Source organism: Taeniopygia guttata, chromosome 7, assembly GCF_048771995.1.
Source record: "Taeniopygia guttata chromosome 7, bTaeGut7.mat, whole genome shotgun sequence".
NCBI lineage: Eukaryota > Metazoa > Chordata > Aves > Passeriformes > Estrildidae > Taeniopygia > Taeniopygia guttata.
This window is the reverse complement of record NC_133032.1, coordinates 30,965,893-30,978,131: the sequence shown is the minus strand read 5'-3', so window position 1 is coordinate 30,978,131 and position 12,239 is coordinate 30,965,893.

Here is a 12,239-nt window from a genome sequence, read left to right as displayed (position 1 = left end):
GAAAAACTTGCCCTGACACAATACACCATAATGTTTTCCAAGGAGTCATTACTTTCTGTCATGTCAATAATTGGCAGATTAAGGCTCCTTAAACAGACACCAACAGCACTGAATGTAACAGCTCCAAAGGAGCAGTTACTGCCTGTGCTGTCAATAAACCATCAATTAAGAATCTCTGATAGGATGCATTGGCAATAAGGGTTAGAATGGCTCTGAAGGAGCCACTTGCAGCCAGTTGTTTGCTTTATCTTGCTTAGAGTTTATTATTACACCCTTCTATTCATATCTTTTATCTTCCCTTTTCTTATTCCTTCCTTGAAAGTCTGGACAAGTGACCTGCATAACATAGGAATGTATTTTAATGTTTCATTTAGATTCAGAATAATTCAAGAGTATTGAACCAATTTTTTTCTTGCTTTGTCCCCACGGCAGTGTGCACATGTGCTCCCACATGACAAAAATAATGCTGTTCAAAAAATTGAAGGTTATGCACATGCGGATGCCATTTGAATTAAGACTTCACTGAATCCAAAATGCATCTTCAACTTGGCTTCTCTAGAGAAGTCCTCAGTGACAATAGAAAATGAGTATCCAAGCCAAAACCATAAGAACAAAACACGTTTGGTATTTTATTAGAAAGTCAGACCTGGTGAGAATATTATTTTTATCCCCCTAAGTAAGATTCAAAAACATGACATTTAGGGAACAAGAGGTTCAGAGGATTGACTTCAGTCAGGCTGAGGGATATTTCAGGCTGTAGTTTGAGCCCAGTACTGCTACTCAGAAGTTAATTTGTCAAAGCATTAGCACATGTTAAGCACTGAGTTCAATGAGTCCTAACAATATTCTAACCAATCTTCTTCCTCAGCAAATTTTCATTCTAAATAAGCAAAGGAATGAGTACCCAATCCTACACACTTCCTGCAGAGTTCAGTGCTTGCCTTGGCTGACCAATATCTGTGCAGTGGCTTTAGGAGGTTTTTAAAGTCCTCTGCTGTCAACAGTTGGAGGAAAAAAATAAAATACCTATTGTCTAAACCCTCCTGCTGACCTTGGATGGGGTCAGTTGATTTTACATGATGGAAGAGTGGAGAAAGATAGAGGAGGAGATAATTTATTATTTTTATTTCTAGTTCCACCCAGAAACTACATTGAAAAAAGGAATTTTAATAATAAAAATTCAGAATTTGTTCTGCTTATATGGTATTAATAGGGCTGTCTGCACTACAAAGTCTTTAATCACATGAGCAGACACTGTGCAGTGGAATACCATTCTCACTAATTCACATTATTCAATTAGCAGAGCAATAAGTGCTCCTGTCATCAATATTTTGGGGGCTTGTTGCACAGAGTTTAAAAATCATTATTTCATGCTAAATGTGAATATTCATTTTCAGTGGCAAAGCAAATCAGATTTAACATCCTTAAGAAATACATATGTGCAGTAACACTGTATTGCAGTGATATGCAGCTTCACACATCTGAATAGTGATGTGTCCTTAAAATATTTCAGATGAGGAGGTTTTCACCATCCTTCACCAAAACCCTGGTTTATTCACTGTTCCAAGCCCTGGGAGTGAGTTTGTACAGTGCAATTGGTGAAGCTCTTGTCTGTGCAGAACCTCCCCCCATTTTTTTTCTGTCTCCACTGTGATGAGCCATTCATCAGAGGACTTGTGGTCTTAGAGCAGGAATGGGTCTTACCACTAATCTTGCAATGATGTGATTCCCCAATTGCAACTCTCACAGGAGCGTGTCCAAGGGACAAAAAAATCAACTCCACACATCCAGGCTGCTGTATTTTCCCCAAAATTGAATATCCATAAATTCAAAACTTGGGGCAAGAGTGGATATAGCAGATTGTCTAATTCACTGGTGTAAGCATTTCCTTTTTAGAACTACTGTAGTACTGTGTACCAGCCTTCCCTCACTTTAATCTTCTAAAGTTTTCTCAGCAGGCAAATAGAAAAAAAGTATTACAGCAATATATGACCCTTGAAATTTGCTTCTTCCTGTCCCCCTCCCCAGAAATTCACACTTATATTGTAGCAGACAGAACTCTATTGTCCTAATTCATTCAAGTGGTGTATATGTTTCATGCTCTAAAATGAATGTGCATAAAACATTATGCACATTCAAAATTATATTTGCATCAAAATAGATGTCTTGAGCTTTTTTAACATCTAATGAGGAGAGCCCAAATCTTCTAAATGACAACCTGATCCCCAGGAGTCCTATAGTGTGGAATGTATTGTTCATTAAGAAGGTGTTGTATATGAGGAAAGAGAACAGAAAGTTCTCAGATACTCTCTATTCATATTTTAAAGAGCTTTAAACAATTTCTGTAAATAGAAACTGCACCTGCTAAGTGCAGAAGTATAATTGTTTGCATACCCTCAAACATTGCTTTATTGCACCACTTACCTTGTTCTCAAGAGGATCGACAACTAAACACTGAGAATTAGAGTGGTGCAAGGTTTAAAAAATATCAGAGCAGGATGGGCAGGCAGGAGTAGGGAAAAATGTTTATTTGTAACTCAGTAATTTATAAGTCAAATTGCCACTGAATTCTGTGACTGGTTTTGCTTACATGGTGAATGAAATTAGTTTGGATCTTTAGTGCCCTGCCAGTCTACTGGTGCTTATCAGGAATTGCAGTTTCTTGTTTAGGAAGCAGACTGTGGCACTGCACAAAACTGCACCATGCACGGTTGCTTGTCCAGGGCTGTCCCAACAGACCAACTCCCTTTTGGGAGCAGGGGCTGTCCCCAGGTGTTGAGTCCCTGTTGGGACAAACTGTGCCTATGCCTCTGATGTTGTAGCATTAAACTTCTGAAGCAAAGGAATAGAGCAGGAAAGAACTTGAGGACAATATTTTGAGTTTTGGTGGCTCTGTCTTTACTTTATGTGCAGCCTTACACAGCCCAGAGAAGTGCAGCATTGCTGACTTAGGATCTGACCTTGTCACCTCAAGGCTGGGGTTTTAGGTAGTCTGGAAGTGCTGGTGGGCTACAATGAATAACTGGAGCAGAAGCAGGTTGGTAGAAACAGATCACAGGCTCAAAAGCCTTTTCAAAAGTGTCCTTAAATAATACATAAACACTTTTTTTTATTATTATTATACAGTAGTCAAGCTCTTTAGGCGGCTTCAAGCTGGACATAGATGTTTTGACAGTACAGTCATTCAGATTTACAGCAGGAATGGATGGGAGATGCTGCATTCAGCTCTCCCTTTGCTCATGCAGCACAGCCTTACATTGATTTACTGCCAGATTTCTGTGGCATGCCTCATAAGATTATTAAAAAATCAGAAGTTTAAACCAACTAGAATTACAGAACTGGGAATGTGGGTGAGGTCACAAAATACCCTAAATACAGTTTGTAGAAATAGTTCATTGCTGTCTAGGGGATGATGTGACCTCAAACTGTTTCTTTCAGTTGTGGGAAAACCTAAAGGACTCTCTGGCTGTTTTAGTGGGTATTTTACTAAACTGAAAGGAACCAGTCTCAGCCCAAGTCAGGGACATGAGCTGATTGCTGTCAAGGCAGAGGATGGAACAGACACGGTCAGCTCATCCTTATGACTGCAGAAGTGGCATAAGGAAGCTTAGGCTTCTAACCCACATGGTGCCTATCTTGGGAACACTTATAAGACTTCCTTCTTCTATGTTTTTAACTCAGTATCTTCCTATAGAATTATACAAATATATGGTATTACTGCAATAGAAGGGTTACAGTTCTAGCAGCTAAAAAGAAAAACAGTAAAGAAAGTATTTCTGCTGATGGAATAATACCAGATTACAGACGGCAGGGTTTGGTCAGAGAAATGTCCACAGCTAGGTGCATTTTTGTCCTTTGACATGAAATTCTAGGAACCCTCTTTTTTTCCATTAGTTAAGTATCTTCAAGGGAAAAATATCTTTTCTCTACCAGTTAATTTCCTTTGCATGTAAGTTTCATTGGGAAGAAATAACCAATCTGCTACCCTGTAATTAATTGGATTATAGAATAATTACAGCCTTGTTTGCTTTCTGCAGATTACATGGTAATTATATTTGGTATTACCATGAAAAACCAAGAATTTCTAACTATGTCATTACATGGTTATTTCTACAATACAATACAACTGTTTAATTATACATGCATTTCTTTACATCAATGGGAAAAAATATTAAAATAATGCCAATGCCTCAAAGTTTTGAACAAGTGCCAGCATATTATAATATTAGCGGGCTCTCAAGTGTGTGCTTGCAAGTGTGTATTTACATATGCAGGGTTCTCCTTCATTCTTGCAGTCTCTCCTTTGTACCTGAGGTATGTTTCAAATCTTGCAATAGATACTGATACTCTTGGTTTTCAGTGTGCCCAGAAAGATTTGTCCAGATGCCATGAGTATTTTCCCTAGTTCTGAAGTATATTTAGAAATAGCCATGACAAGGATGAGGAAATGGATCACTATAGATAGATCCTTCAAGCTGCATGAGCTTAGTTTTGACAAGGTTTCTTGTCAGAATATTTGTTGCAAAACCTCCAGTTGCTGGAGGACTGAGCTCTTCTGAGCTTCTTCCCTGAATTATCCTCTGCTGCTAAATAAGCTTCTTTACCTGGATCTTGTTAGAACGAGTGAGAACATCAATGCTACAGGTTCCCTGCAATGAGAGGATAGAGCCAAACATACAATAAAATTCAAACTATCTTTTGTAGCTACACAGAGGAACCATGTATGGCAAAGTCTACTCTTTTAATGTTTGGGTCTATCATAGAGAGCCCTGATTTGCAGCAGGAGCATGAATGGCTGGAAAGTTTTTTCTCTTCACCATTTCACACCTCACTGATATCTGATGAATGAGAAAACCATGAAAGAAGTAATATCACAGAGAATGAGGGTAATTTTTCGGGGTTTTTTTAGTGCAGTGCAGAAGTTGGTACAAAGTAGAAGCAGTTTAAACTGACTCAATCACAGATTCTTGTAAAGAAGCAAATTAATAATTGATGTATCACGTGGAGAGCTGTAGGCCTGTGGGCCTATGTGAGCTGCTTTGGAAGAGGCATTACTAGGGAAGGTTCTTCCTCTGCAGGAAGAACAGAAAGCCAAACAGAACAACAAAAAAATCCCAAACTTTTCCACTTTTTCAAAACTGGCATACATTTTTTCTCCTATATTGCACCAGACATAAGAAAAGCACCTTCCATCAGCAAAGCCACACATCCACCAGCATAATATATTCATGAGACACCTAGGTAATACAACTGTGTGGAATAATGCAGAATTTAGAAGTCTCAGAAAGACTACCAACACAGTCAGCATCTAGGTGATAAAGTGCCACATGCTGTCTTTATGTAAAGCTGCAGGGTTTTCTTAATGTCTGTTATCAGGGAATGAAATAAAATGGAAAAAAATAGAGCATTGATATATTGCTAAATCTCACAAGATTATCAGTTTGGGTAGGTCTGTCAGATGAGATATTATTTTTATTTCCTAGATAGATAAAACTTATATTTGAGAAAGAATAATACTTTTTCTTTTCTTTAGGTTTTTCTCTTGTATATTTTTCATTTTAATTGGCCATTGAGTATTGCTTAAAGATTATTGTCATGTTGGGCAATGTCCATAGAGAAAAGGGGAGCTAAGAGATCCTTCTGATCAATTCATGTGACAAGAAGATGTTGGAGGAATACAGACATCTGGAAGAGACAGAAGCTGACATTTAGGCTGTGCCTTGGAATCAGTAGGTAAAATATGATAAGCTAGGAAGATCCTTGAAAGTAAATACTTCTGTTAGATACAGCTGTGACAGATGAATCAAAGGATGGCATGTACAGTGAGGGTCAGAGAGGCTTTTAGGATGATATCAGAATCACTGCTGTTCTCCATCTTTATCCATTCTGGATCTGGTCATGCGAATCATTTGTGCCTTTTAAGTCAAGGGAAATCAATGGGAGTTCAGTCTCCAGGGGTCTTGCAAGCCTGTGCCCTGAGGAGAGCTATATTTTATACTCCATCCAAATTAGTTTGAATTTGTTCTGTCTGGCAGTAGATAGCAATAGCTGCCAATGCAATCAGTGTCACTTGCTGCTGAAGATGCAGCATGAAAACTCTGTCATTGGACAAGACATTTTGCATCTTGTTCCTGTTGCAAAAAGCTGATTTCAACAGAAGAAAATTCAGCAAAGCCATTTCCCAAGGCTTAATTGCAAGGTCTCAGTGTGAGTACAGAGCAAGCCAGCTCGATAACCTTAATCCCAAGCTTGAAACCCAAAGGGATGGTTCAGTGCTACCAAAGGGTGCCTGGATCCTGCAGCTGTATATTAAACACTGACATTAAAATGCAGCTCTACCATCGTGGTTCTCTAGGTGGTTGTTCTGGGATTCATACATGGAGAGTGAAATTCATGAAGGAAAGAAGCACATCACAAATGAAGGTTGCTTATCAGCGTCATCTGGGGAAGTGAGTGATTAAATTTTGCTATGTCATGTTTTTTTTCTGAGTTTCTGTCACAGAGGATTCAGCACAGTGAGAGCTGCAAAAGCCTCCATGTTCAGTTCAAATGCTGTTTTGTGTCAGCATCAGTATGTACTGTAGTTAAGCATTTTATTAACTTCAATATTGACAGACAAAACATGTTTCAGGTAAGTACAGCTGGTAAATACAGCAAGCTTTAAGACTGTGGGAAAATACAGTCATTAAGTTATCTTAATAGGGGAGAAAGAGCCATTATTTGCTGTCATTATGAGCTGTTTGCTAATTATGCTCATCAGGTGATAAAAATGAATAAGTTAATTTAGTTTTTTATTGTTCTGCCTGAAATCCTCAGAGATTCTTAGGGAAGTAATTCTTCCTGTTGAGCCTTTCCTCTCCCTACCTACAGCCTTGCACATTAAGGGCCAAAATATGAAGCAGATGGAAGTGTTAGTTTGTTTAATGGAAAGTGTGGATTTCTGTCCATGGTGGTGGACTGGTCAGTGTTGGCTTAATGGTTGGACTCAATGATCTTAAAGATTTTTTCCAGCCTAGAAGGCTCTTTGATTCTATTCTGTGTCTCTAAACAATGAATCCATAGGCTTTTTCTGGGAAGCAGGATAGTCATTGAGGAGCTGAGGTCTGGCTACCCACACTTTATCTGAAAGCTTCACATCTTTATCCAGGAAATATTCAGTGTTGCTGCTGCAGCATATTCACATGAAAAAACACCTGGGGACAGGTCACTGGCTTCCCAGTGTTATCTCTGAAGGTAGGGGCAGAGGTTTCGGACACTGGATATTTTCTCTTTGGTCCCAGCTCAGCAAATGGATGATATTTCAGTCTCACTTTCTTACCAGAATTTCTATTTCTTCATTCATAAAATACTTTTCCAATTCCAGGTGGAAGGCTGTATATAGTCACAGTAGCCATATATATATATATATATGCAGATATTTAAAGCAGGCATATATATATTAATAAAGATATTGTTATTAAAGGTAGCCCATTGTCACCAGTATGCCTGTGGTTTGATTCACAGATATGGCACTTCTGCAGTAACCTACTTCTCTCTTGAAGTTCCCTGTGAATGGAATGAGGAGAGGAATTAGACCTTTGACTCCAGCAAGGGGATTTTCAAAGTTCTTTACAGTGTTGGTCTTGCTTAGGGAGACTCCAAGGGGGGAAGAAGTTCAAGCCCAGACTGTCATGAAATCTGAAGGCAAGGCGGCCATCTCCTCAGATGGTTTAAATCATTGTGCAACATAACTGTATCAGTAGTTTGTTGGCATGTTCTACCCCCTTTTTAGAGAAATGTGTTTTAAATACTCTACTATTACTGTGGTTTGATTAATGAAATTCCATTTGAAAATGAAACACACATTTATTTACAGAGTATGGCCTGTGCACTACCAGGGAACCTATACAGTAGTGGTGGAATTTTAAGAAAACTATGAAAGTGTTTTCAGATCTTTTCATGTTTTGATTCAATCAGCTGTAGAAGTACAAAGGGTGTTTATGTATGTGTAATAGAAAAAGCTGTACACACTTGAATGAGTAGTAAATTCTGATGAGCTTTCTTTTGTTCTATTATTTAAAGTATTTATAGAATCCATTTGCATTTAGCTGGATGATTCTAGGAATTTTGTTTGTGTATTGAAATGCCAATTCTAAATCACAAGTACATATTGGAGTAATAATATACAGTGCTTTTTTCTTAATGATTTTTCATTTTGTGGTTGAGCCAAGTATCTATATGGGTTAAAATCCATAATTCCCAGAACTGATAGACAATTCAAAAGGCTTAACAGACTTCATGCATCACTTGCTATTGAAACTGTATATCTAGAGGAAAACTAATATATTGACCCTAGAAGGCCATTTACTGTTATATGAAATAAACTCATCGCTTATAAGTCTATGGAGTGTTTATTTTGGTGGTTAAAAGGGAAACATGAATACTGTGAGCATTTGGGCTTTTTGGGAAGCCCATTTTCAGATCCCAGAATAGCCTCTGTGTTTGATCTAGAGCTAAGTATTAGTTCCAATGGGAGCTCTGAAAAAATACCTATTGTTCCTGTGGTTATATTTATTCCCTGTAGGATGCCACTACCTAAGAATTTCAGAGGTTTTCTTTTATTTTGATCTCTGTGTGTAACACAAGTTTTGAAGGGAACAACAGAAGTTCTTCCTGTTTCCCACAGTTATAAACAATTATTTTTCCATCACTGAATTTTAAATGCACTTAAGTCCTTTAACAGTCATCATTCCATTTGCCTAAAGTGACTGGACACTTAATAGGTCACTGTGGGGCAAAGAATACATTTTTGTATTTAGAGGGTAGTGATACATTTTTGTGTCTTTAAGAACCTTCTCTTGTGTACAAAATATTTTACTTGGTGGTGAGATATTTAAACTCCATGCAACAGTTGCACATCACAAGGAGATTTTTAAAAGCATTGAGAGATTCAACTACAATAAATATTGAAGTACCAAACATAATTTCAGAATTGGAAATCTTAAAAGTATGATGAATATCTGATCAAACCTTATTGGGCTAGCTGTAACAATCAAAATAATTTAGTAGTTAGTGATCCTTTCTACAACAAAAATAGGGATAATAGAATAAAATTAGGCATGTGGAAGCTGCTTTCTAAGAGCAAGGAAGCTTTAATAAATAAATAGGACCCCTATGGTAATATTGGAAGGTGTCTTCTTTAATACTGTAAAATGCAATAGACAACACCAATTTGATACCTTGCAGAAAACACAAATACCCTTTCCTTCCTAGATTCTTGAAAGAATAAATCTAATTAGATGAATATTTAGGATGCTAAGACACAGATACAGCTTGTATTCCAAGAACTGCACTTAAAATCACTCTTCAACAGCAAGCAAAAATAACAGGTAGAAGATGAAAGAGAAAGAAACCTGATTTCTCCAGATGTGTGTGAAAACCTACAGAGGAGATGTCCAATACTGCTGTGGAACATCTCTCTGTGGGAGGAAAATGATTTTTTGAGGTTAAGCATATTCTCCAAGAACCAACCTTAAAAATGTGTCTCAAAAGCATCCTTGTTATCAATATTTGTCCAAATCAAAGGTTGATGCTCAGACTGGAAGAATTAAGTAACCTCAGAGTAACAGGATTAGATGAATTTCCATGTATCTTCTGGTTGATGGTGAGCCTGAAATGAGATAATCTGTAGGGTCTGGAAGACACCAGCTATTAGTCTGTTGTGACCTTCACACCTCTGAAAGGGAATGAAAGATAGAAGCATTAATAAGATGTCCAAGAAGAGAATTTCTAATGACTGGTGACTTGACAGGAGCTGGTGCTCTCCTGCAGTGAAGTGCATGTAAGACAATAGCAGATGTTGGTCAGTTTTTGATGCCAGGTATCAGAGAAGCATATTGGCACATGCTTACCTTTAAGCAAACATTGATGAGATTTCCTGAAAGAGGCATTTTTGCATCTGAAAAAACCCCTTGCCTTGTGTCTGAGGCAGAAAGCATCAGAGCATACCCACTGGCTCATTTATGGACATGATGGAAAACTTTGACTCACAGGGGACACTTGAAGTCCCCTATATCCTGCCATAGGTAGTAGGTAGGTCCCATTAATTCTTCTTCAGTAATTCTCATCATAAAATGTCAGTTTGTATCAGTTCACTGGCACAGTGAATAGCTTTCTTTGCCACCATCCACAGGAAACATTCATTAATTTATGTACACTGATTTCCCATTGAAGTGTAACTTAATCTTATTAATTCCTGAAGGGGGTTATGTTTAGTTTCCATATGGACAATACAGCATATGCATCCTGTTTTCTGTTCAAAGGAATCTCATAAAGCAGGAGAAAAGAGAGAAGAATGATTTTAAGGGAAATATGTTTTCAAAAAGCTGATGCTTGTTTAAGGGTTTTTTTTTTAATATAGTTTGACATATTCTTACATGTGACAGCTTTTATTTCAGTTGATACTTATAATTATTCTCCTGGTGGACTGTGAAAACTTCCAAGACTTAAAAACACTGATGTTGTAATATGAGGGAGTTCTCTGAGGGAACTTCCTCCACATGCATTAATAAGTGTTAGACAATGTAAGGCAGCTCATAGAAGAGTAAATACACATCCTAAAATATTGCTCCTTATTTATCTTTCTAATATCCATGGTTAAATCATACAGGAAGGAAAACTCTAGGGCATCTTAACGGAGAGACAAGCAGGCATAAAAGCAGAATGTGCTTGTCTAGCACCAGAGGATGAGTCAGTGGTGGCCTGGAGTCAAGTCTCCCCAGATTCCTTTCCAAGCCCAGTTTGTCCCATGTGATATGGTCATATGGACCAGTTTTGGTGAGTGAAACTTCAGAGTGCTCTGGCTTTCCATCTGGAGAACACAGAGATGGATAATTTGGAAGAGCATGTGTGACAATGAGCCATGGGAAATGCAGCTGATGAGGATGTGATTGTTTTGCCCAATTTAAATAACCTATAGAATTGTACTTTTGAGAAAGTATGGCCTGTGTATATTTGATTAGAGGAGTTATTGTGATGGTAAATAACAGCATAAGCTCACATTACTTCACATTAATTTTTCACATTACTTGTTTTGTGAGACTTCTGGCTATTTAGTATATGCAGCAAAAAGATATTTCCAGGAGTCCTTTAGAGTGTTAAATATGTATGATTCTAAATCTCAATTGCCTTGCAATGTGAATGTTTACAAAACACACTAAAATGGGAACTGGGAAAAACCAGTGTGTCTCTGTTTGATGTCAGGAGGCGTAAAACCCTCTCAGATTGACACATCAGCAGTGTATGGTGCTGGGTGGGCTGGGGTGTTAGCTGTAGATATCAGTGCTGAAACATTCTTGAAAATGACTTTTGACAGAGCTCATCTAAACATTCATGCTGCTTGGTCATTGGTTCGTCACAAATTACTTGTAAATGTAGTTTTATTTTGTGTTTGGGAATCTTCTGCAAGTCTCTGATACATTCCAGAAACTGTCCTTGCATATGCAGAGTTAATTAACTCTTAATTCTCAGTACCATGGAAGCTGCAGCATGGTGAAGATCATGTTTATCCTCCCTTACTGGAGCACTAAGGTTTTGCCAAGACAAAGTGGAGACATTTGAAGAGATTCCAAGAAAGATAGTGAAATATTAACCTGCCTTTTGGAAATATCCAATAACGCTTTCAGCGTAGGGGTGGGCAGGTACAGCTTCTATGAATGATATTTTGAGAAAGCTAAAGGGAATAAGCTTAAAAAGTGTAGTCCAAATAAGCCAAGGTAAGTCCAAAGTTTAGTTCATTTCCCCATGACTAGACCCAGTTATATATTTCTACCCTGTTGCACCAGTTCTATCCTTTTTATTCTATAGAAGTGTTCTAAAATAATTGTGTGAATTTGTGTCTTAGGAACTTACTCTGGATGAAAAAAAATCCAAGGATAAGGACAAAAATATTTATAAAATATAAGAAGCTACAAGCCTCAAAACTATTGTAATCATGTATTCAAGCTGATGAAAGAATATGTACTTTTGGTCCAGACTCCTCTTTTTCCCATCTATAAAGTTTATTTTCAGTGGTTAATGTATTAAAAAACCCAACATTATTAGGGAGGCCAGAACTGAGGTGAGTGTCAATAGGTGGATGATAAGGGTGAAATCCTGGACTCTTAGGACTTGCAAGTGCAGTCCTACTTGTTTTATAGGATCAGGCTTTCATTTGAGACTTGTTGCATTAGCATTGAAAGAATTACCCATTTCATGCAACA